We start from the raw sequence: 25,356 nt of genomic DNA on the forward strand, positions 1-25,356 counted from the left end.
ATTGCTATTTAAAATATATTTCTTAAAATAAAGATGTTAACGTAAGAATATATTTAATATAGAGTCCACGTCAAACGTGGATTAACTCATAGATCGATATCTCGACAAATCCTTGTGATCGTTGCACCCGATAAACGATTTACTCAGGACTATCCCAGACGGTGACTTTCGTGGCAGATTATTACGAGTCTTTATATGTTTAAACGTGACAGGAAAGCTTTTAAGAATCTTCTACTAGGGTGCTTGAAACGCGGTATGACGAGCCATTTTTTCTTCTGTGTTATTCCAGCTGCTGTCATGGCTTTTGTTTCGCGTAATTGAAAAATCTGTATTATTTTGACATCTTTCACATCCCTCACAATTGTTGCAAAAATTCCAATGTACTCTATAATCTATGTATATCTAGGGCAATTCATTGGAGAAGTAATAATTTAAATATAATTATTATGTTTCTACATTTGCATTATTTCAATATTGCAATATTTTATAATATTGGTAAAGCATCTAGGAACTATACATTATATCCTTCAGATGCGTATCCACCATCCACCAGGCAACGTAATATTCTTCCTGAAATAGTCAGTAATTAGGAAAGCAAATGGCGCAAAGAGAAATTTCGCGACCATATATCTGAAGGAACTGCGTTCTCGCGTGCATTCGAAAGGCGAGGGAAACAGTTTTCGAGAAACCATGCGCAGGTTTGCATGGGGTTGGTATAAGGGGCGGGTCGCATCCCCATGACAACCGTTGGCCCCGCTGATGAATCGACTTCGTGCGCGGCACATCGGTACACCGGTGAAATGCGATTCCTGATTACCTCGCAAACTTGGGCCTCCTAATTAACAATCCACGAGCGCATTCGTTACTCGAGTTACAACTTTCGTGGGTTCGTACTCAGCCGCGCGCGTGGAAAGCAGCTTTGTAATCCGAGCGCTGATAGACGCTTTTTGAGGATAGCTTCAATTATCGTCTGCTGTTACAAGCTATGAACATCCGACCCAGACCAATCATATTTATGTCTAAAGATGGAATTGAATATCTCAATGAAGGAATCCAGTATTAATGTAATAAATTATTTGAAAGCAGCATAATTAATTGAATCAATTATTTAACAGCTTATCCAATAAATTTACAACTACGTTTACAATTGTTGATATGTACTGACATATTCTTTTCACAATTACTCTGTCATTACTGTACCATTCTTTCTAAGTAACAAATGACGCTCCGTCCATAAAAAGAAGTAAGTGTCACTTCCATGAAGATGAAGTAGAGATATTAAGCGACATTGCAGTTAAGCGACATTCCATATTCGTGGTGAATTTAAAATACGTCGAAGTCGTCGGCGGAAAAATTCACCATCCTCCTTCGGAAAACTTTATGCGGGGAGATGAAGCGCAAAGTCGCACACGCCCACTCGCATCGCCGGAAAATGTATCGTAAATTGTCGTTGCAAAGTGCTTAATGCGACTGTTGCGCGAAGAGGCGTGAGGCGGAGGAGAAGAGGACAAGGATGAGGACAAGGTGGAAAGGAGATTCTCGGAAGGGAGACAAGCCATTTCATCGCCCATGCTGGAATTTCGAGTCGGTGGATGACGAGTCGGTGGTGCAACGAGAGCATCATCGGCAGGCTTGACGGTGCCTCTAATGGCTCGCTAATGTTGCCCGCGAAGATAATCGAGCGTGAGATCGTTCAGCCGATTTTCTTCCGCGCGGATTTTAAGGATAACGTGGACCGATTTTCCGCCTCGACTCGAAAGTACACCGTGCATTTTGCGAGATGCGGATGGCGTTGCATTTTCAAGATGACGGGGAATATAAAATGAGGCAAGATGAAGTGTCAATCTTTTATATCGCATGTGAACTGTGTATATGAAGTTCTATACTTCTGGTGTCTTTTAAAGATTTTATCAATATAATCCAAATTGCAATTTAGTGAATAAGTTAATATGTTTCAGATTATTAAAGATTAGGTATTTTATTTTAAAACTAAAAAATGCTAGTTTATTAAATATTAAGTTAAATATAACTTTAGCTGAAATATTCTTATATATACATAAGTTTGTGTGAGATGATTAATAATCCACTTTCTAGTAATTCAATTTTGTAAACCTCAGTAATTTAAAATACAAATAATATATTAATTTTGGACTATTAATATTGTATTTAAAATCTCGTCTTGCCAGATTGATCTAAAAACGAAGGTGATGTATCGACGCTGTTGCAACATAATGGTCTTAACGGGAGAGGTTGGGTTGATGGTTCGGTTGCCCTCAAATCATCGCGGGTGTGAGGCAAATGACGTTCGGCCACGCGAAAGTAACGCGATAATGACTGCCATGAAAAGCCCCTTCCATGATATCTGTTGCTTTGATGTGTCCTCTTGATGCCTTCGCACCTCTCACCCTTCATTGATTTTCATTCTTTTCATCTATACTTTAAATTCTCATCCGTGGTTTATCGAATTGATTTCGTTCAAATCAGTTAATTAACATTAGAAAAATCGATGACTCTTGTTGTAAAGAAACATAAGCGTACATCATAAAAACATTAAATCCATAAAATTTGAAGAAGTATCAAGTATGTTTAACTGACTAGAGTATACGTAACAAATTATAAAGCTTTGAGAATCATGTAGCCATTAACGAAAAGTGTCGAACAAAAGTGTAAGTGATTTTCTCTTTTAGTGTATTAGAAGCTACTTGTCGTGGGAAAGAATGTCAGAATACGTAATTATAGGTCGCTGAATCACGTGTCCATTATTGTTAACGTAGAAAGGACTGATCTAACACGATGCGGACAAAGATACTGAGCAATTCTGTGAACACACGAGTTAGTAATCTGCCATTCAGAAAAGTTAGCCGGGCATCTCAGGTTAATTCGCTACTTGCATTCCGCTCAATGACCACACGTGAGCGTTTCAGACGCCGTAATGAATGGGCACAGATGCGGATGAGGGTTGCTTTTGCTCGGAGTCGTACGTACTTCCAAATGTCGCAGTGCGAGGTCAACAAAAGGTATAATCTTATGCGATATTTAATTTCTAATGACAATCTGTTAAAAATATACCTACTTTAAACATCTACAGCTCTTATTACTTATGATATAACCTCTATGTTAATTATGGAAAATATCTGGTGATAAATATTTCATAAAATTTCGTATGTAATTTAATTCCAGAAACTTTTCGTCATAGTCTGTTTTCCTCATGCTTAAAATCAAGACTTAAAGTATCTCTTCATAAAGAACTGTAGAGCCATACTGATAATAATTCGTTGCAAGCTTCAGTTCTCGACTCTTTAATCAATGTCTACCGCCCGTGGGCTGCAAAAACACAAGTCGTACTCGATCTCTTTTCTTCCCGAACAACAAAAATCGATAAACACAATCTTTACATCGATCGCAGTTCCTCTCTGAAAGTATTCGTGGCTCGACAATCGAAGCCCGCGATTATGGTCGATTCCTATCAAAGATTGCCCAAAAAAGGGGAATTACTTAGTCTCCACCACCCTCGGTGGTGCAGGTCGCTGCCGTCCGTCGAGGGACAGACGCGTCCGTAGTCGCAGTTTGTCGGCCAATGGGACCAGACAGAAACGCAATCGCAATGCAGGCCAATCCCTCTGCTCCGTTCGTCCACCCGCTCTCGCTCGCCCTCCCGTGCCCGGTAATGACAATCATTACCGGGGAATGATTGCAGCGTCGGGTCCGCCAGCGCGCCAGCCGTGCTATTGGGGGATGGAAACCACCTTATAGAGTCTCTTCTCGGTCCTCGATGCGAGCGGATTGTCACATGCTCCCGCTTGCACGGCATAGAGCGCGTTTCCTCTTCTCCGTCCGCGCTTCCTGCGAGTTCGATTTTGCGGTGGAGAACTTTCTTCGTGGTGTAAGTGACCGAGACATGGCGGTCAGTCAGTCGAGGCGAACAAAAAAAGATAGCGGTCAGAAGAAAGTTACCGAGGCCATATCGAGGCCGCACTTCCGGAACACCCGCGTCGCATTATCGCGATACCTCTCCCCGAAAGTGAACCGCGACATTTGCCTCTCTTTTGCAGTTTGTTCATTTATCCTTCGTAGTGTGAGTGTATTGTGTGATGGAAAATGGCGGCCGCTCACGCGTATTACTGGGTGTAGGAATTTAGCGCGTAGTGGCTAACTGGTTTGCTTGAAAACTTTGTGATTCATTCTTTTGATCAACAAGTGATCAAATTAATATTCGGCTCGAACTGAAAAGACTCGAACAACAACCGGTATACGTCTTGCTCAAATATGAATATCAGTAATAGTTAATACCAGTATTCGCGCATGAGTGAGCGAGTATACCAGTTGCGTTTCTGATGACAACTTATTCGTAGATCGCGATAATGTATCGTCTATTCTATGCGTGACGTTGTATAACATTGCCATGGCTTTATTTAGAGTGGCCCTCGACAAGTTCCAGTGAAAAGCCCTCTCCGTGCATGTTATACGTGACGAAGACGTGGTGGTCTGCATGGCACACATGTCGCTCTAGATGCACGAATGTTCAGCATTGTTGGCGTTGGAACAGGCAAATCGTCGATCACTGCATTCAGGTTTGTTGATCCTTGAACCTCCTTCGATCTATCGTATCTATCGATCAACGGGCGTCCATTGCAGCAGCCACGTTTAATAACAGATCATGCAAGCGCAAGAAATGGCGGCGAATTCGTACGGCTTCAAAATCAAAGGTACCGTGAAAGGGAATCGAAGAGAGATTGAACAATCACATCTTACGATGAAGAGAACGCGCATCGCTGGTGATTACGCAAACGCACAACGATCGACAAATATCTTTCATCAAGGGATTTCTTGTGTATCGCAAATTGGACGGAAAGAATTATCCATTGCCAGGTGATTATGCCAATTCCTTCCATGTTCTCACGGAACAATGTCGAAGCGTTTCAAGTGACGCGCAGCACGTGCACGATTCAATTACATAACGAATAGATTTATGTGCGCGGTGCTAGAATGTGTCACTTGGATTGCGTAAGAAGACAAAATCCGCATCGTGTCTATAAATGTCAGACTTATATGCGAGTATCATGCCTCTGACGGCATTTTAAAGATTCTTTTCCTTAATATCGATTAGATGATAAAGCACTTTTATGAAACAGATATTCATATAAAAACAGATTATTATAGTAATTAAAGCTGTGAAATAGCTAGACTTGTTTGAGTAACTAGACTTGAGTAATCAGACGTCGCGACGAGATACAACGATTCTTTTTTACACTTCTGATCTGTGTGTAATCCTAGCAATTAGTCATAATAATTGCTTTCGATATTTCGGTTCAGCTGTCACAGATACTGGCATGGCGCCGAGTCTCGCAAAACTTGGAAACCCAACTAAGTTGCAGCGTTTACGACTCGAGAGTCGGACAATAATTGTCGCTTGAGAACCGATCGTTTGCGGATACCTGCGAATTTTGCCGTCTGCGAAGGACATCTCTGAGTTCAGAAACAACTCCAAGAAACCATTTCGCAAGAACCACGTGAAATTCTTTGGAAGGTAAGGATTACCTTTTTGCACAAAAACCATGTAGATGTACGACATAAAAGAGTCTGATAAAATTATTTTAATCTTTTAAATTATATGGATCATAGTACTTAACTTTGTTATCTTTTCACGCTAAAAACTTTTAAATTAATGTTACAAGATTTATTATATTTACCTTTATCTATATATAACCTATAATCATAAACTATATCTCTTATACTCATATAGCAATCAAAAGAAAAATTAGAAACTTTGTTCAAAGTAGATACCTAAGCCGTTGTTTGGTGTTAAAATAACAATCATATCCACCCTAACAATATTAATAAAACTAATAAAAACAAGTATCCACTTACGGAATAATTGGTAGACCACGCGATTGATAACTATAGTAACGGTAAATTAACTCTGAAATGCGGATGCGAAAAACGTTTGATGAAGTGATAAACGAATTAAGACTCGGGGAAGCGTGACATTATATTATATAAAGAAAAAATACCATAATAATTGTCGCGTGTCTATATAATCAATCCCGTGGGTGCATTCAGGAACGCAATCGATGGCAAAGCGATCGCCGTTAGAATCAATCTCGTTGGTGTATTAATTTTTAGATCGTGTCATGATAATACGGAAACGATAGTAGAAACTTCAGAAGCGATTATTTCCACGTTTGCGGATTGCTGTGAAACCAAGATTGCTTCCAACATTATCCGATCCCGGCTTATAATGATTGTGCCCGCTGTATTTAATCGTTACGCGTGATCGCGCGGAATTCCAACTCTTATCTTGATCTTTTTTAGCGCAAAACTACGATTTTTTCGTAAAATGATCGATTATTATTGCTTCGACTCGATATAAACACTTAAATAAAAAAATATAAGAACGCACTTCATAGATATCAAAAAAAGAGAAGTTCGAAAGTATACATGATCCTATTGCATGAAACTTTATTTTTACAAATTATGGGAGATCATTTTGACACATTTTGCGCTGAGTTTTCTCTACCGCATGATAAAGAGAAAATGATTCAAGTAGTATGAAATAAATATATTTTTTAAGCGCACTGTTCCCAATTCGAATAAAATTAGAGTATCACATCAAGATCATTTAACTTATTTTATGGATTTATTTTATACAAAAGTGTACATTTATGAAATATATAAAAGTCGAGAGTAAAATGATCTCTATGTCATAAAAGTTTGTGATCTCTAGCTAAATCTGCTCTCTCGGGAGAGCAAACGTCAGCACAACTAAACCGCTACACTAAGCAACCATTATCATTCGCAATAATGACAGACGTCCGCGCTTCTACGGTCTGCCATTCCGGTCAGTCCAGTTTCTACTACATGCTTATGCCTCTTTCTCACAACTATCGATTACAAAGTATCTGAGGTACGCTGAGCTATGTTTAAGGAAATGAAAGAACGTACGCCTCAATGGTGACCGCGTTCTGGCCCACACCCATGCGTGATTCGTGCGTATCGCGATCGTACGCGCTGCTACCGCTTGTATATGCCGTAATTTCTGTTGTAAAAAAAAGAGTTTAAGAAAGCGATGTTTATAAGCCCGCTCCACTTGAATCTATTTCATATCTCATGCGTTGCGTTAACATCACCGGGTACCTCCATACCCTCCATATTACTTTTACGGAATAATGGAATAACGGCTCTTCCGCGTTGACGCAAATGGCTGTTTCGTATTTTCCGTAAATTCTGGGATTATATTGGTATCAATGTATTTCTACAAGAAATTATGTTTTTTTAAACCATAAATTTTTTTATACTTGAAATTTTCTTTTATTCCTTATAAGAATATGTATATCACTGCATTATGTGAAATAACAAACAAAACAAAATATAAAAGTCTCTCTTACATGAACGTTGCAGCTGATTTTTATAAAACAGTTTACAATATCAATTGAAGTCATCATTCCTATATCAAAACATCAATTCAGTTAATATTAGATCTTAACTTTTCTTTCTCTTGATTGCGATTTATACATTTATTCGCTCGCTAAATCCAGTATTTTTATCCTGAGCGTTTTCGTAATAGCTTCAATAATAAATTTTACTGTGAAAATTTCTTTTAATAAAGTCCAGAAAGCATTTTGAAAATACAAGGTACATCGGGAACATTTCTCTCTCTATTCCTTTCACCAGTTTACTCTTTCCGTTCAGCTACTTAGAGACCTTTCTCCAGCGTATCAACTACAAAGTATCAAAGTGTTCGCGGAGGTATATTTACGGAAATAAAACTGAAAAGAAGAGATACACGCGCGGTCCGTGTCGGTATCCACGCCCGTGTGTGCATGTTCATGCTCATCTTCACCGCGCGGCGCGTATACTCTTGTGCGCTCGCGCGCTTGCTTGCACATGTACATGCAGACATGCACACGGAAATGCAGTTCCCGCTCTTTTTCTCTCTCTTTCTCTTCCTCTCTCTTTCCCTCGACGGTGTGCGTTCTTGCTCGCCGCGGAAAACATAATGATGGCGAGCGAGCGAAGCTGCGAGCGTTCGTTCGTCCGTCCGTTCGTTCGTTCTTTCGTTCGTCCGTTCGTCTGGGACTCGTGTTGGAAACCGGCGATAAGGAGGGAGTGTCTACTGCCGCCATAATGATAGCTCTGAGTGCCTCTCCGACTCCGTTGCACCGCACACTGCTCTCTACCGCGGCGGCAATGCACGCCGCGCGTATGCACATGCACCAAGCCCGGAGTTGTGCCGTTGTTGCGCGGCAATGTGCGCTCGTGCATGTGCGCGTACAAGCACTTTGTGCGTTGCGTCCGGGGGTAGGAAGCGTTCTCGAAGCTCTGGATATCTTGCTCGTTTTGACTCCTCACGTACGCGTCTCGTGCCGAGCAATATATAGTCGATAGTTCTGAAACCACTGAAGAAAACGCACGAGTCACTTTGCCAATAAATTCGTAATTCTTCCCTCAAAGATGTGAGTCGAGAATGAGTTGGCTGGAAAAAATACTTTTCAAGAAAGGCGAAGTACCCTTTGAACTCGATTCGCATTGTGAATAACAAATGCCGGAGATATAATGGTCGCTTTTAGCGGAATATATGAGCGCGTGAGAGATGATTGATTCAACGTACGTTTCGATGAAATTTAAGTTTATTGCTTACGTAACGTTGCCGACGGACGAGCATAATGTTCATGGGATAGGGGTAAGCAATAAAAAATGCATGCAGTCGCGTGAGTTCCCCGGCATCAACCCAGTACGTACACCTCGAGGGTGGCCTCGGGGACGACGCGTAGTTATTTATTGATGATGAGAATTAATTTTTAAGTGACCGCTCGTGCGTTGTACATTATCCACGTAGAGTGTGCGAACTATGTATGGAAATTTTCATCCTTAATTATTACAACGTCGATTTTTATTACTATGCCGTTCCGCCGCAGGAAAGATACATCCGGTATACATTCCAGCACCGTCGTCGCAGCCACCGCTGGAGATTAGGAGATCATTACGAGAACAATGCGTTCTATTTTCCAATATTTGCTATAAAATAAATGATCTTCCAATTTAACTGAAATACTTGAAATCTATAATAAATCAATGTTATACGTTCATCCGTTACGACATCGATAATTTTGACTCCGAAAGGGACGAACGCATATTATCAACCGAAAAACGCGCCATAAAAACTCCCTGATAATTCACGCTCAACCCTGATCTCGTGCGGCACTCGAATCCCTGATCGAAGGGCACCACACCCTTGGCCGGTTCCGCGACGTAGCTGCGAGGGTTACACCAGGCACACAAGCGTCAACGGTGTACATGTGGGCCCCGCCATTGGTCGGGCCGGTTCAGATTCATTAGCACGCGGTCGGCGATTGGCCGGCTGGCGAGGCGCTCGTCTTTTTGCTTTCCGCACGCGTAATGACGTGCTGCGCGTCTCGGCCTATATGCAACCGAGCGATCGTGCATGGCAGATAGGTTCTGCCCGCGTCTGCTGCATGTGCATCGCCCACTGCGCGCACACGTATATAGAAAGCAGCTCGCCGAAGGTGGAAGATATCTCGGGGGGTGTGGAGTTACCTGCATCGCAAATGGGCCTCCACCACGCAGCTCTGCCGCGAGCGGCTCGAAAGGATATATACGCCCTTTCTCCCCCTCGTTCCTTCCCGCTGTTCACCCCCGACCAGAAATGATTCTTCGAGGGCAGCTAAACAGTTCGATCGGAATTTTCGCTCCCCACACACGGCTGTAATCGTGGAAAAGATCGGGTCGCCGCGAATATTGTAATTTCCGCGATAGGGCTGAGATTTTCGCACCGCCCTTATTTCGTTTCTCCCGTTCTGTTATTAATTTGCTGGAGCTAAATGCAAGGGAAAGTTAATTCTGCTAATCTTAGAATCTTAATTACATAGACGAGAGAAAGAGTGCATTATTCTATACTTTTTAGGGAGAGAGAATCTGCTGTTAAAAATAGTTGTGTAGTAAAATATGCACAAAAGATGCATAAAAGATAAAGCAAAATGTCATTTTCGCAAAAGATGGCATTTTTACGCGACGAAATAACTAATTCTTTTTTCGTGTTATTCATAAAGGTAATAAAGTCGAGAGCAGCTATACTTTTTTGCTTGCGGATTATTACATGCGTAATCGAGCGCCAGATACGGTAACGTATACCCACCTGTGAATGAATAAGAAATTAGGTATGTGTGCATGCAAAAGAAGACGCATTAAGGTGCAAATTTCTGTCCGCGAAGAAACACCCACTTAAACTTCAAGAAAGATATTCTTAATAAGGATTTATGTTAATTTCAACTATTACGTGTAGTATATCAAGTATCTTAAAGTGAACATGTGTTTTTGCCTCCACTTAATAGTAATTTTATACACATTGCATACAATTACACTTTTTTATATGCACTAATAAGAATATTATGAACATAAGCTAAAATACTGTTCGAGATTGCTTAAGATATGTGCAAAGTGCCTTCATGTATTTGATGGCATCTCTATTTTACGCAGGTCGACATATATGATCCCAGATGATCTCTTTGTTAATAGTCGATTGTTTCCTCTTAACGTTGTAATGGCTTGTATGAACGTGACTCTCAAAATTGGTGCTCGAGTACCAATGTAATCGTACCGCGACAGTATGCCCCTATGCATTTCCAAGGGAGTGTCGAACCAGACATGGGGTGAAGTCGAATAGTCCTCAAAGCGTTATTGAAAGCTCGATGTACGATATTCGCGAGCACCAAGTTAATGCGCTGGAAATAATTATTTTTCATTATCTATCAATGCTTTCTCACAGCGTGGGCACGATCTTCCGCACGAAAGGCGTGAAGGCTGCGGAATAATTAATCAAATGAGACTTTATCGGTGTTGACGGTCTAACTGCTACCGTTGCGCTCGTTTAATGATACCAGCGATGATAGCCAGCGAGCGTAATTAATAATTGCTGCCCGTCGGCATTGTGCCTCTTCAAGTATAAATATGTGAGCATATATAAATTTTTGAACAATCTAATACAACTTTTTAAGTTTGTTATGTTTAAAATTTTGCACGTATGAATCTTTTCCATGTGAAAAGTTGTTTTGAAGGAATTAATTTTCTTTCATATCTAATACAATTGTTAATTAATAGTAAACAGATAGACAGTAAGCAGATTTATTTAATTATATTTTATAGACTCTTTAATTTTTTTTATAGATACAAATTTTATTATTATTTTCTCAACAATACTGAAGTATGCGTTATACGTGCGATCGTTGTGTTGGACGGAATTTTGAACGTCGGAAGCGTCGGCGAACGTACATTTTCAACGTTTCCGTTATTATGCCATCGTTACGTGGTTGTCGTGAAATTTTAAGTTTAAAATGTGGCATAGAAGATTTTAATTTTGCATTTTTTCTCGCTATTGTGCGGCTTTTGATATTAAAAGGCATCTAGTGCGATGCGTATCAAGTGCATCAAATGATACTCGGAGGCCGTGTGTATACATCATCATCGTGTAAAGTCACAAAGTCGGAGCTTCATGGAGATTACATAAATAGAACATGTAATTATGAGGCAACATGCAACAACATTACTAATCACTGCTTCCTTGTTCTTTGTTTCTGAATCTTTCCCAGCCAACTTTGACACATAGGCTATATCTTTGTACGCACCCTTTATGTACCAGCTTAATTTCTTACTCTACGCCGCGCCTAGTATTATTGCACTCTACATTTACGCTGTACATACGAATAGTTCTTTCTTTTAGTTTGATAATACAGCAAAAATTATAACTTTTCTTCAATCGCAATATTTCTGTATTATTTTATATAGTATAAGTAAAATGAAAATGCGTTATCTACTGATAAATTTTCATATATGGAATATGTAGCAAAATAATAGTAAAATAATAATAATAGTATTAAAAGACAAATTGTTTATATTGAAATTACAAATTATTAATTGTAATAAAAGACTTTTAGGAATACTTTTATCTTGTGAGTTATAGAAGTTAAAAAAGGCAGATTACATACTCTTCTTCTTTTTTGACAAATATTTTACAAAATCTATTAGTATAAATTAATATCGTAGTAAAATGCAAGCTTTAAATACTGTATTTATTCAATAAAAATTTAAATAAGCTGTAAATACAATGCAATATAAATAAAATATACATAATCATATTTATGATAACTACTCAACACTCAAAATTATTCTTTGACACAAACATACAGACACAAAATGGCCATTCAAACGTGACTTCGCGTTAGCAGATATGGATCGCGCCCTCCCTGATGGTCGGAGAAATCCCTCTCGGAGGGATGGCAAACGACCAGAGGACGGGGTTGGTGTTACCATGGCAACAACGATCCCTCAGTAGCCGAACCCTCCTACACCCTTCATTCAAGTCTGCTACCCCTATAATCCGCTCGAACTCGAAGACAGCCGCTGCGCAATTTTCGCGAGAGGATACGCGCTTCTCCGATGTATCACGAGAAAAAGAGTAAATTATAACATGTTTGCCCAAAATTGATTTGATAGAACCATGGAAAAATTAATCAAACAATAATATTTTAACTGATTTTATTGTGTGAAATTTTGAAAGTTGCTATTTTATTCTTTAGCAAAGTTAAATGAGCAATTTAAATATGTATAAGAGTTTTCAATTTGTAGTTAACATAATATTATATGTATATCAATTATGACCAATGGTGTTTCTCATATATCTACATTAGATTATCTAATAAAGTTTTAGCTAAAGGGAACAAGAATTAATTCAGACTAAATAGAATGCGTTCTCAATTGTAGGATCAATTGAAAATATCAGTAATTTTTTATCGATAGTATGGTAACGTTAATTCGTGGTGATTGTCTCGCACTAACACTTGAAAATGATTGCTATTTCGATAATACGCAAAGATAACCAATGAGAGAGGTAAATAACAAGGCCTGAAATTATGAACGCTAGCTCTCTCGATGAGTAGACTACACAATTTGTGATGTAATTGTGAATACAGATCGCGGATATATTTACCGCGGCGGTTACGTACATGATTGCAATTAAAATTACTTCGATCACTGATAGCTCTGCGCGTTGATCCGCAGAATGCTACATAATCATAAATTACTTCCAGGAATTTAGTATGTGTACACAACCACGCTTCTGTGTGATTGTGCAATATTGTTTCTGTTTGCCTTACATGTTTCTCTTTATTCTTCTTTCCAAAAAAATTCTCGCAAGAAACTGTTTTGTGATCAAGAAATCATATGATCATCGGGAAATTAAGCTGAAATATTTGTTATAGATTGACATATTTAAATAATATATCTCTTGCAACTCTCTCTATTGGGAATTGGAAAATTATGGCATCCCTCGATTAAATTAATAAAATAATAATACTAATAATTAGTCGCTGAAGATTTCCGTGGGTTATATTTAATCGATTGGCGTAACGTTTCATTCAATCAGCGTCGACCAAGCAATTAACTCTTTTTGTACTGCAGATGAGAGTCCCCTAATCTGCAAAGAGCTCGAAAGGTGACACGAATTTGAAGTGGGATTCCTGCGTATCTCTCATCCATTTGGCAACCCCATCGATCGTATTCATGTACCCCTTCACCCCTTCAACAGAGAACGAGTCACAGAATAATCAGAGATAGGACGTTTTCGCGACGTCTAATTACTGTGCGAGAGTTAAAAAGGGAGCGGTCGATGGTCGAATCTTTTTGCCGCATATCTAACGAAGCAGTGAAAAGATATTTTAAATTATCTGGTCCAGAAAAATGCTGTAAGAAAGACAGCGGGATCAAAGAACCGCCGTGTTCTTCTTCCGTTTATTAATTATTTTTTAATTTTTTTATTACGATGTGCTTTCTTGCCCTGAGGAGATACGCATACATACATATATGTATACGCATACGCCGACGTGGGCGAAAAGTCCGAAAAAGAACCTCCTGGAGAAGCGAGCGACGCGGCCGATCGCATATTGTAATATCGTCCGACCGATTAACATAATATCTCTGCTCCTTTCGTATTCAAAACCGGCCACCGCCGCGGCCCGAATAATGGTACTCCGTGTTTATACTAATGCTAGGTTTGCTGGGACGAGCTCTAAGATCATAATGAGGCTTCGATCGAATTAGGCAGAAGGGTGTCTCTCGTCGCGCTCCTTCTTGATTTTGTTCCACCGACGCTTCTTCCTTTTGCCTTACTTGCATCGGATCCTCATAGATACCGTGATAGGTTTTACGGGAATGCATCATTAAAGAAGTTGAAAGGAGAAGAGGAGAAAATCAGTACAAGGTTTTGTATTAGATGTTGTTTTGTTCTATAATCTTATTAAGAATCTTTTAACGAAGAGATGATAGTCTGAGATTAAATATTATTCTGCACAATACTTCGTGAAATTCAAAACTAGTTTATTTTCGTGAATATAATGTTTGCATTTTGTGCAAAAAATTTGTATATGTCACTGATTAGCTAAAATATAACAAATCTAAGTAAAATTGTATCTAAGTAATGACAATTTTTCGATATATATATATATATATATATATATATTTATGAAATAGATTTTATACCTTTATATGTCCAATTATTTAAATTTCTAATTTTCTTTCCCTCAATTTAATCTAATTTCCTGCGCTGCAAATTCTCTTTTGATATGCATAAGCATGTCTAATATACATATGCAATTCGCAATGAACCATCAATGATTCGTGAAATAATGCAATCTGAAAGTAACTCCTCGCTCTAGGAAAATCAACAGTTTTCCCGCGAAACGAGCTTAAAATTTCCCCTTCGTCGGTCGGAGAAGTGCCATTAGCGGCGGTGATGGCTAGCAGAGCTTTAGAAGCTCCCAGCTTTCCCGCATCACATCGTCGCACTTTCGAGTACGGTAACATCGGGCGTCGCTCATTATTCTCTCGTTGTCAATGATGTTCGTAATATAGCATCCATTCCAACCACCGCCTCTCATCGGGGTTGACCGAATCGCTGCCTTTTAATCCTAAGTACGGAACAATGCTGTTGGATTCTCGCGATGACAAATGCAAACTTTTCCTCGAGGCTCTTTCTCATTAAACATCGTTGGAATAAGCATTTCGTTCATATTATTTCTTATTCATAACAAATATACGTGATATAAATATATTAACATGTAATAAAATTATATATATCATGTAACAAGTTTAATTTCAATTAATTTAAATAATTAAATAAGTAAAAAGTTATGGATAGTACGCTAATTAACGCAAATAAAGCATTACATTAAATATAACACAGTATTTTTATTTATGTTAACAAAAGTAGTTTCTTTGAATAATATCTCTTAATTATTACTTATTAACTTGACAAAGTCACGTTACACTTGCAATGTAAGTTATATCAGCGATCCATTCTATGAAACAGCACTGTGCATCACGTGTAGACGTATATAGTCATCGCACTGCGCGTTTTATGGCAGAATGCATAGTGGTGCCTAGTACTAGACGTTGCGGTACTCCATATTCGCAAGAAATGGCGCGATAATCACTCGTCATCGCGGTCCCTCGCCACAATGATGTGTTCGTCGAAATCGCCGCGGCTCTCTTCAACATACGCGTGAGTAAAACCGCGAGTACGGTAATAGTGCCGTGAGCGTTGCCGTCTCGGATAGCGCGCGTGGTGCAACATCGGCAGCGGACCGTTTTATGTCGTACGGTCGGCATAAAGCGCGCGATCCGGGGACCACAGAATTCGGGATTAATGCGTTTTTAATAGTGACATAACTGCGCCGCTCGTTCGCCGGCGCTTTTTTCCTGGCGCGCGCTTCGCGGAAAGCCCGAACCTACGTGGCACCGAGTGGATTTTTAACGATCCGAAAAGGGAGGCAGGCCACACCGGGGGAGACAGAAAATCGCGTGCATACGTTAAGGCCAGGAATGCTCCACTTTCTTGCGGACTACCGCGATGTGCACGAAAGCCAGAGAACACGGGACACGCATCCCACTCGTTACGCTGCTGACTGCAGCCAATTTGACAGCCAAGAGAAACCTTGATGCGCCGACGACTGCGCATCTCTGTCTGTGTCCGTCATTGAAATGCATTCCCATTTAAGCGTTTCAGAAGAATGTTTCTCTCTTCTATTCTACCATTTAGGAATTTCTTTACTTTGTGTTACTACGTTTATTGAATAATGTTAAGTATCGCTTTGCAAATTTTATTAAAACAAATATGCATCAGGGGAAATCAAGGATGTATCAGTTACAATTAGATAACATTTTTATTACGTCATATCTATGAAATTTTACAGTTATGCTAATTAAAGGATATGAACTTGACGGATCAAACGTACTTTCTTGCTGCTAAAGAACAATGGGTATTACTACAACAATGTTTTAGGCGCGCGTTCTTGCCTGCCGCCATTTTGCGGTGGAGCCGAAGGTGCTTCGTCGTTGCACGATTCCCTCTTCGCTTTCTCTTGTTCGTTTTTTCGCGGACCGTTTCGTCGTCCTAATCATTGTTATTACGGGAGGTCGCCCCGTTCGCACACGCGCTTTTTCTCCCTCGCTCATCCCCGTGCATCCCCCATACGCATGGTCTCCTCCACCCTCGGCGATAGATTTCGGTCAAGCCAATTACATTTTTTCCCCGGCCGTGGAAAGAATAAAACTATGATATCGCCGGTATCGCGCCGTTCCCCACCTGCCCCGAACAACGCCGGTCGACCTCAGAAACTCCAAAAACGATCTCGCAAAATTCATAGGCGCGACAGACGCGCCTAATGCCAATAATCATGACGGTGGATCATCATCTCGTGATTTTCGTAGCATCGTATTCTAATTCCCGCGCATCACCCCAAGTCCTTATAAGTAGAAATACGTAGAAAAATATCGTCGCTAAGTTTGCCTTAATTAATGCGCGCTCCTTAACATAATTCCCTGACGAGTATAGTAATTTCTTCAAACCTGAATATTAAAGAAACAAAATTCCAATATCTAAAGCATTAGCGACTTTGAATAGTGATTAGATACAATAGCAAGAAGAAATATGAGACATAGTAGAACACATTCTACTGTGAAATTTCACGGCGTGTAAAGTCATGAAAATGAACATCAGAAAGAAGACGAAGAAAATCGAGTAAACACGCTTCTTGTTCTTGTTAAAAGATCATCGTGCGAGATTATTACCGAAAACATCTAGGTAGCCATAGCGTACCATTAGGATACCACTGAAGCAATCAGGAATCACGAAGTCGTCGTGCTTCACACGCGAATCTCGTTACTCTTCGATTACGAGGCCTAACGAGTGCGTCACGGCGTCCTCTTACGATCTCGAAGACAGCTGGTCGGCCGAGGAGGCAGGAGAGAGCCTCATCGTCAATTTTCTGCCCGACAGAACCGCGAATCCGCGTCGTCGATCCGCTCCCCTCGATCTAAGGCCCTCCACCCTCGTCCGTCGATCTCACCGGCTCTCCTTCCGATATTCTCCGTCCTCGTGGCGCGTCTTCCTTGCTCCTCCAGGCCCAGTAATTGATATTATTATGGGCCGGAGAGGCCCTCCCATTACGTTATAAATGTTACACGGGTCGATTACCGCTCTTTGTTCCGGACATGCTTACATTGTCCGCGAACAATGCTGGATCCTCTTCCTCCGCGACCTCTGGTTCCCTGGCCCTAGCACGTCGTACGTGAAGAGGAAGAGGACGGGGCAGAGGAGAGTTAACCCCGCGATTTAACCTGCGAGATATCGAAATATCGGTATCACGCTCTTTTCTCGGCACGATAGCGCTGATGTTCCCTTTTGACCACCCTCGGTGAGAACTTATTGGGATCATTTGTATCCATCAATAAAAGCAGCGACAGCTTTTATTAAGCAATAATTATAAAAATAAAACAAATGGTCATAAAAATGACAAGAAGTTCGGCGTGAAAAAAGTGTATGTAAAATCATTTATAACAGTTTTTTCTGCGAAATCTTGCAAATGTAAAACGAGTAAGTGGTGCTAAGTGGAATAAAATGTGTTTAAATTACTCAGTCAGATGTGAATAAAATAGTCTATATTCTGAATGCTAGCATAAATTTTGCTAAATGTACTGCAATGTTATAATCGAGTTATATATTTCGATTTGCATTGATCACTCAATCACCTTCAACCATAATATATGCGATGTTGTATAACAAGAGAGGATGAGTTCCAAATTAGCTGGTGAATATTGCGAATATTTATTTGAAAAGTTAACATCACCAATGCAATCAATATAAGCTAGCAATTGGGTGTAACAATTGGGTGAACCTAAACAGCGTGTCATAATGTTTGTTTATTACGTTATGAGAGTTCCGAAAATACTTTCTGTACAGTCGCGTGTGCGAAGAATAATTGCAGTTGCGATTCGGGTCGCCGAGCCGCAGCCAAACAAGCAGATGCTTGCAAAAGGAGCATGCGAATCGCAACAATGCCGTGGCAAGGCCGAAAACACGCTGCAGTGGGCCCAAACCCCTTCGATTTTTAATTTGGTCCCTCTTCTTGCGGCACGTTTTATTTAATGGCGAAGGCGGTAACCGCGCACGGACCCACCGACCAATGGCGGGCCGGCTGGAAATCATACACGGGATCGCCGGCCGCGCGGCGGCCTCCGAGAGTGGAGGTGAGGTTAGGTTAGACCGGGGTTATGCTCGCTCCCCGCGTCTCCTTAACATTCGACGGGCCTGTCCCGGCACGACATTGCTCTCGCAAGAGGTGGGGCTCCCTCTCTTCGATCGGCGTTAGGTATTTCTTCTCCTTCTTCCACCATCTTCTCTTTACCTCCTCCTCCTCCTTCTCCTCCTCCTTCTCCTCTCTTTCCGCTGTTTCTTTTTTTTCTTCTTTTCACAGCCGAACGTCTTCCTTCTTCTTACATGTACCGAGGTCTATACTCCATTCTAAAGTCTTTGGTATTGGATGGGAAGCGAGGATATATGCGTGAAATGAGAATTATTGTATGCATCTAGCAGGTTCAAGTTTCAAGTGATCCTATAAGCGAAGAGATTTTTGTGCTTTCGGTGAAGATTAGGAATAATTAAAAAAAATAAAAAATGAAATTATTAATAGCATAAACAGCACATTATTATGAAAGAGGAAAGAGTATCGCTGAAGAATATAGAAGTTTATCCAAATGTGAAATAAAATAAAATCATCAAAGACTAACTTTAAAGAGGGTTATATCTCTGCTAAAAATTCTCATATTGTACATTTTATTATAAGCTGTTTTTTTATGTGGAATCCGCAAATGTTCATTATAGAAAGTAGTATTGAACAATTGATGAGTTTTACTGCATATCTTCTTAACTGGGATTATTAATTATCCTGAAACAATGGCCGAATATCACTGCCCACTTTTTCGGTCTTCATGGAGATTCTTTCTCACGTACCTCGTAATTTTCTCGCGAAGGTTGCGAAACTCTTTCATCCGGTATTGTCGGACAAGAATGGAATGGGAAGTTAAGACGATAATTAAACCTCGGCGACAACATTGGCGCCCGATAAACCGATCATTGTCTACTACTCGCGGCGAAAAAATTCAAACGGCCGATTAACAGAAGCCAACCAAGTTTCCTTTCGTTTAATCCGGAGTAGTTCAGGGAGTAATTCACTGTACGACTATAGGATAACCGCGTGCGATGAAAAAGGGTTTCCTCCGCGAGGGTACAACCACCCTTTCGATGCGGAGTTGAGTGGAGTACACCGTACACCGACACCCTGTAAATCGCACGCTTCGATCAGAAGTAATTTCTGATGTAGCAAGTGCCACACTTAGATCAGCAATCATTAGACCTAGGGTGCGCGTTCTCGATGCAGTTCGACCTAAGCTATATTGCGCGCTGGACGAACTTCCGTAAAAGTCCAGCAATAGTTATAGATCGCATATCTTCATCACGCTAGTTTCTATCTATCTACACGTGAGTTTCAATGTACAATTCAGCGATGTAGATTATCGATACGTCCTTTGCTGCATAATTCTTTGATGCTGGCGAAGAAATGTCCGTGATCCAAGACAAATATTGTTTTCTAACAGAATTATCGAGGAAGAAAATGTACAAATTAGCTTTATTGATCATTGTATAGATACGGTTTATTAGGTATTTTCTATGGAAAAATATATTGCAACTAGATTTAAGATTGGCGTGACAAAAATAAAAAAATCAGTATCAGATTTTTGTTTCGGATAACATGATAATATATTCACACGTTTAGCGAGTAGGAATCACATGACAATGCGTTGCTTGCGTGTCGCGGTTTGATCAACGCAATTTTCGTTCGGTCTATCATCGGGGGATTTAATCATAAATTCTGTATGAGGATAAAATGGTGTTTTTATTAGCTCCTCCACGTTGTTTGGAATTGATGATTTATCGTTTCCGCGTAACTGCTAAATCGTAATGGGCATCAGCTGAACAATTTATTGGGACCCACAGTTCCGCAACTCTCTCTCCTCTTTCTTATGCGAAAGCTCAATTGCAAATTAAACGCAGGAAGTGTCGTCATCGTTCACCATCGGGACATACAATTATAGCGAATTAAAGATCAATTTTAATTACTAAATTGAGGGGCGTTAAACCATTACGCGTTTATTCATTAACGCGGCAGCGCGGCAGCCAGTTAATAAATTCTACAGAGAATTTGTTTAATTATTAAAATGCAACCTTTGCGTGTGGCCTCATCGATGAAACATTCTAACCGCGATTCCAATCGAGGGAATAAAATAGCGCATTTATCAACGATCATTATAAATCTAAAAAAAGGCGCGCAGGGTGCCATACATTGTAAGGACACGCACGCGGTCAGGTTGATCCTCACAGGTTTCAATTACTTTGCCGCGGAATCTTTTTTCCTTTTTTTTTTGGAAGGTAACACACGCACATTCAGGGTTTCTCGGTAAACGCGAAACGCCGTGCGAGCGAGCGCTGAAAATTAGCATCGCCGCCATTGATGCGCCTGCTGCCTCCGCTGCCCCTTTGTCGATTCTTGCATGTATTGATCGATGCCACCGTAATTTTCGTATCGCGTGCCATATCACCTGCCACCTTTCCTTCCAGTGCAAACCATATCGGCTCGGACATTTTTCCCTCAAAGTCGCATTTTCTTTTTACCGCGCAGCTAGCACGAGAGCCTCTGAGCGCGCGAGTATCCGAGCGCGTTGCGCGTACGCTAATTTTCTCCCGTGGAAGAGAGTTTTTTTCGAGACTACTAATTCTGCGACGTAGAATCTGATTAATCGCCCTGAGCCTCGAAGATAAAGAAATGTGCAATTACGGAGCGAAATTGCGCATGGCCGCTACTTAATTACTGCGCTGAGTGCGTAGCGCGAGATATTAGGACGGTGTATAAATAATGGCAGATTTTTTGTAAGTACATACACGCGCACACATAGGCTGTCCGAGAGAAATATATAATTATGCCAGATATATTTTATATAGCATATTATATACTGCAGCGTTATTATACTGCGTACTCTGAAATTTAAAATTTTAATGAATCGCTTTCTGTGAATTATAGATTTTAATCGATAATATATAATTTTCTAATAGCTACGTCTTTCGATTCTTGGAAATATGTATACCGTAAATCCGGAGCAAATAAAGATTTACGACTATATCTTTATTCGGATCAAATATCCTTTCTATGACTTCCTTTACTTACGCCTTCTTTTTTGAATCCTCTTCGCATATTCTCTCTAGTTTATTTTTATTGAGATCGAACGTGCACAGTCCCAGCATCGTAATCACATTTCCGTGTTCTTTCATATTGCAGGTGCAGTGCGGGGAATGAGAAAAGGAATGAACGAAAACCTTGAACCAATCGTAAATGGCGCGAAGTGAAAGCGATCGGTCACCACAGTTTTCCCAGAAGAGCGCGAGTCACGAAATTATCGGCTTGTAAATCGAACCGAAGGATCTCGTTCCTTTTGCGGCAAATAAGCGGCTGTTCGGTAATCCAGTAGCGAATCGAGCTCACGAAACGTCGAAAGTGAAGAACGCAATCCCACCAATTATCAAAGCATTCGACTAGACAAATATCCACGCTATAAATATTGTTTGCATCATTTCATTTTAACTCTTTTATCTTCTTCAAATAACATTTTGATGTCTTATACGCATATAATGAAAATAAATTTGCTGCTTTTTTTAATTTTCTCTATTTGATTATAATCCCGTTCTTTTTAAATAGATAGGAATGCTAAATGAGTTCAAAGTAAGTAAAAGTTCTTGGCAATATTGTATATAATATAATTCTGTTTCATTATAAATTATCTAGATGAAAGGGAGTGGACCATATCCACATGAGACACTTTGAAAAGAGATTGTAGACAACGTGTCACCTTCTTCTAAGAGAGAGAGATGAGATACCACGGCGACACTTCGCGGACAATACTCCGTGACTCGCACGATTATACGCGAACACCACTTAATCACCGTAATAGGGCGGACATAATGGCTGATACGATCTGTATTTGCTCGTTAGATTCGAGCTATGCTCTTCCACGCATGCAAAAGAGCGCTTTCCGTTTTGCCTACGCCTGCACAAATGGCAATTACACTGGATAGTAATCTTGTATATAAATTTTTGTGTAATGATATATCGTAACAATAATATGACAATAATAATGTGTGACATGAATTAAACGTTATGATTAATATAAATATGTATTCTTCAAATTTTATTTACGATGTTTTATTTTTCTATTTACTCTGTCGATAGATACACACTTTAGAAATTAATACACTAATCATTTTTCCCCTTATTTCATAAATATAAAATTTTTGATATTTTAGAAATACATATTTCATAAGAAAGAAAGAGTGAAGAAAGAATAGAGGTAAAGTCAAGGTAATAAGTAATATCTCTCCCTATTTCCCTCTGCTCAAGATCGGCAGAATAAAGCACGATACGTTACATCACATCAATTGCAAAATGACTGCGTAAAGCCGAAGGCGTAAGTGGTGTGTAGGATTCGATTTCGAGGCGTCTGAATTCCGCGGACACGTTGCCTAATTGAGTCATCGTGCCATTAATCGCGTAATAATCGGGCATCGCAAGTAACTCAGCTGGCACCGATGGTAGTGGATTAAAGTTGTGGGACAGACAACTCAGGCCCGAAGATCGTAGATCGATGTCCAATTAGGCCCAATTACATATTATGGGTAATCGACCACGGTCGGTAAAAGAAGCTTTATTCCTCGAAGCAAAGCAGTACATCTATGGCGACAGGTTTTGCAAGATCGCTTGCATCGACAAAGACGAAGAGGGGACAATTCTTCGATGAAAGGTGATGTATTATAAATTTATAAAATACTTTTAAAATTTATAATACGATCATGTTTCGTTAATGTATCAAGTAAGTGAGTAAATGGATAACATGGGCGTTCAAATTGGAGTAATTTATCAAATTATACAGAAAATGAACTCCCTTCCGGAAGATTTATATATGAATATAGATATTAAAATATTTATAAATAATTATAAAAATCAATTTCCACTTTGGTAGATATAATAAACATTGAAGAATAAAAAATACGTCATTGCGAAATTAAATAATTCCTCTCAATAAACTATTGCACGTGGTATGCACATATGTTTCTATCTATCACGTCTATTAAATATTGCACATTCTTTCTCTTGTTCAAAACTATTTCCCATTTTCGATTGCGCACTTAGCTGATATTCGGGAACGAGTCGTACGACTTTACGACAACTTGCTGTATACTGTAATCTGTGTGGTTTAACGAAGTTCCCTCTCGCTGGAATTCGAGCGATCGCGAGACTTTGCGGAGCGGCGGAGCACGAGCGGCGGAACATCGCGTGCTTCCGAAATATTCCGGGAATATGCTAATTGTCAGTCAGTTTCTTGTGGCACTGCGACTGTTTCTACAATCGGCGATGGCCTCTTTAGCCGCAGCCTGCTCTCCTTCCTTTACTCTCGTCTCGTAGCTTCCCGCGATATTGCCGTTCTTTGTTCGCTGCAATCACCGCCGGTTGCGCTTCGTTAAACATGCGATGGATCGCTCCTCCGCCGTTACCTTTGACTTTTGTTCTCCGGTGACATTGTTTATCGAGTGACTAGCCGCATTCGTGTCTTCCTTACTAGCCAAATGCTCGTAAACAAGTGACAGTGTTTGATTATTTTAATGTAAAGACTGCACTACATTAAGAGAAGCTTACATGACATTGTAATCATTTCACTGTTTAAGATAATCTTATTTCAATATTAATTTCAAAAATCTCTGTTCAGCATATAGTAATCTAAATATTTAGATAATCTAATAAATTCCTCAAAGACTTATGTAAACTTATTAATATAAGATGAATAGAACAATTTTGTTTGATATTGATTTGTGACTTTTTTCGAAAAAATTTATAAAAGATCCTGAAAATATTTAATTAAGAAATATTCCGATTTTGATTCACTCGCTGCATCTATGTTAGATCTATCAACATGATTCTCCATCCAGCCCATTGTATTCTCACGAATCACGCAAACTCCGCGAATTCTGGTGCTACCGATGGAAGGATTGAATAAATTTGAAATTCTCTGGAAAAATGGATCCTGGCCACGCGTAAGCGAAGGCCGCGAGCGGGATATCGCGTGTAAACGCGAACGTATTCAATTAATGCAGAGCGGATGTTGTAGAGCGAGCGATACGGCGCAGGGGACGCTCCTCATTCTCAAAACGGGAGAGCGGCCATGTACGCCGTGGAGTTAATTAATGGGAATGAAAGGAGAGTGTGCGCCGCCATGGCACATACGACCGCGAAGTGAGATACGTTGGTAAGGTGTCGAGGATCCTTTGAGTTATAGCAGACGATCATAGCATCTAGGACGAGTGAGTGTGACGACCAACAGCGAACCAGATATCGCGTCAATGATAATGGATCCATGTTTCGATCAATTTTAGCGGTGCAGATCGTGGAATACGCCGCTTCACGCTCTACAAGCAGTATATAGAAATATCCGGAAACCAGGGCAGCTCTATTATCACCCAGAAGTTATACGAGCTAACTGAAGTTTCATCGCCGCCGAGTTCCAGGTACAGCAATATGTTGTTTTATGGTGCAATCATCGGTGCGGTAATAATCATTAAATCCTTTGAGCGAAGCTGAACGGAGCTGCGGACCTCGGCGAGGTCCGTGTTCCTTCGAAGTATCTCGTCATTAGTGTGACATTATCCATCGAATTTGTTTTGTGGCTATTTATTCATTTTTCGTAACAAGTTCGTTGACCTCGCATCAAGAGGGATGTCAATGAATGCAATTCATTTCTTATCGATATAAATCGAAAATTGAACATTGCGAGAAAAGTGCAAAATTAATACAAACTACTGTTAAACAATGACAAAGAAAATTAATATTAGGTATAAAATTTATTTTATTA

General features: G+C 40.1%; 1 long non-coding RNA gene across 1 annotated transcript; it reads left to right on the plus strand.

The window, feature by feature from the left end:
- Nucleotides 1-1,064: 1,064 nt before the first annotated feature.
- On the plus strand, nucleotides 1,065-25,293 carry LOC105282097. The gene is made up of 4 exons (XR_003406820.1): nucleotides 1,065-4,869; nucleotides 5,314-5,527; nucleotides 21,738-24,808; nucleotides 24,881-25,293. It is a non-coding gene; the product is annotated as an uncharacterized LOC105282097 (long non-coding RNA).
- The last annotated feature ends 63 nt before the right edge of the window (nucleotides 25,294-25,356 follow it).

The sequence above is a fragment of the Ooceraea biroi genome, chromosome 7 (genome assembly GCF_003672135.1).
Source record: "Ooceraea biroi isolate clonal line C1 chromosome 7, Obir_v5.4, whole genome shotgun sequence".
Lineage (NCBI taxonomy): Eukaryota > Metazoa > Arthropoda > Insecta > Hymenoptera > Formicidae > Ooceraea > Ooceraea biroi.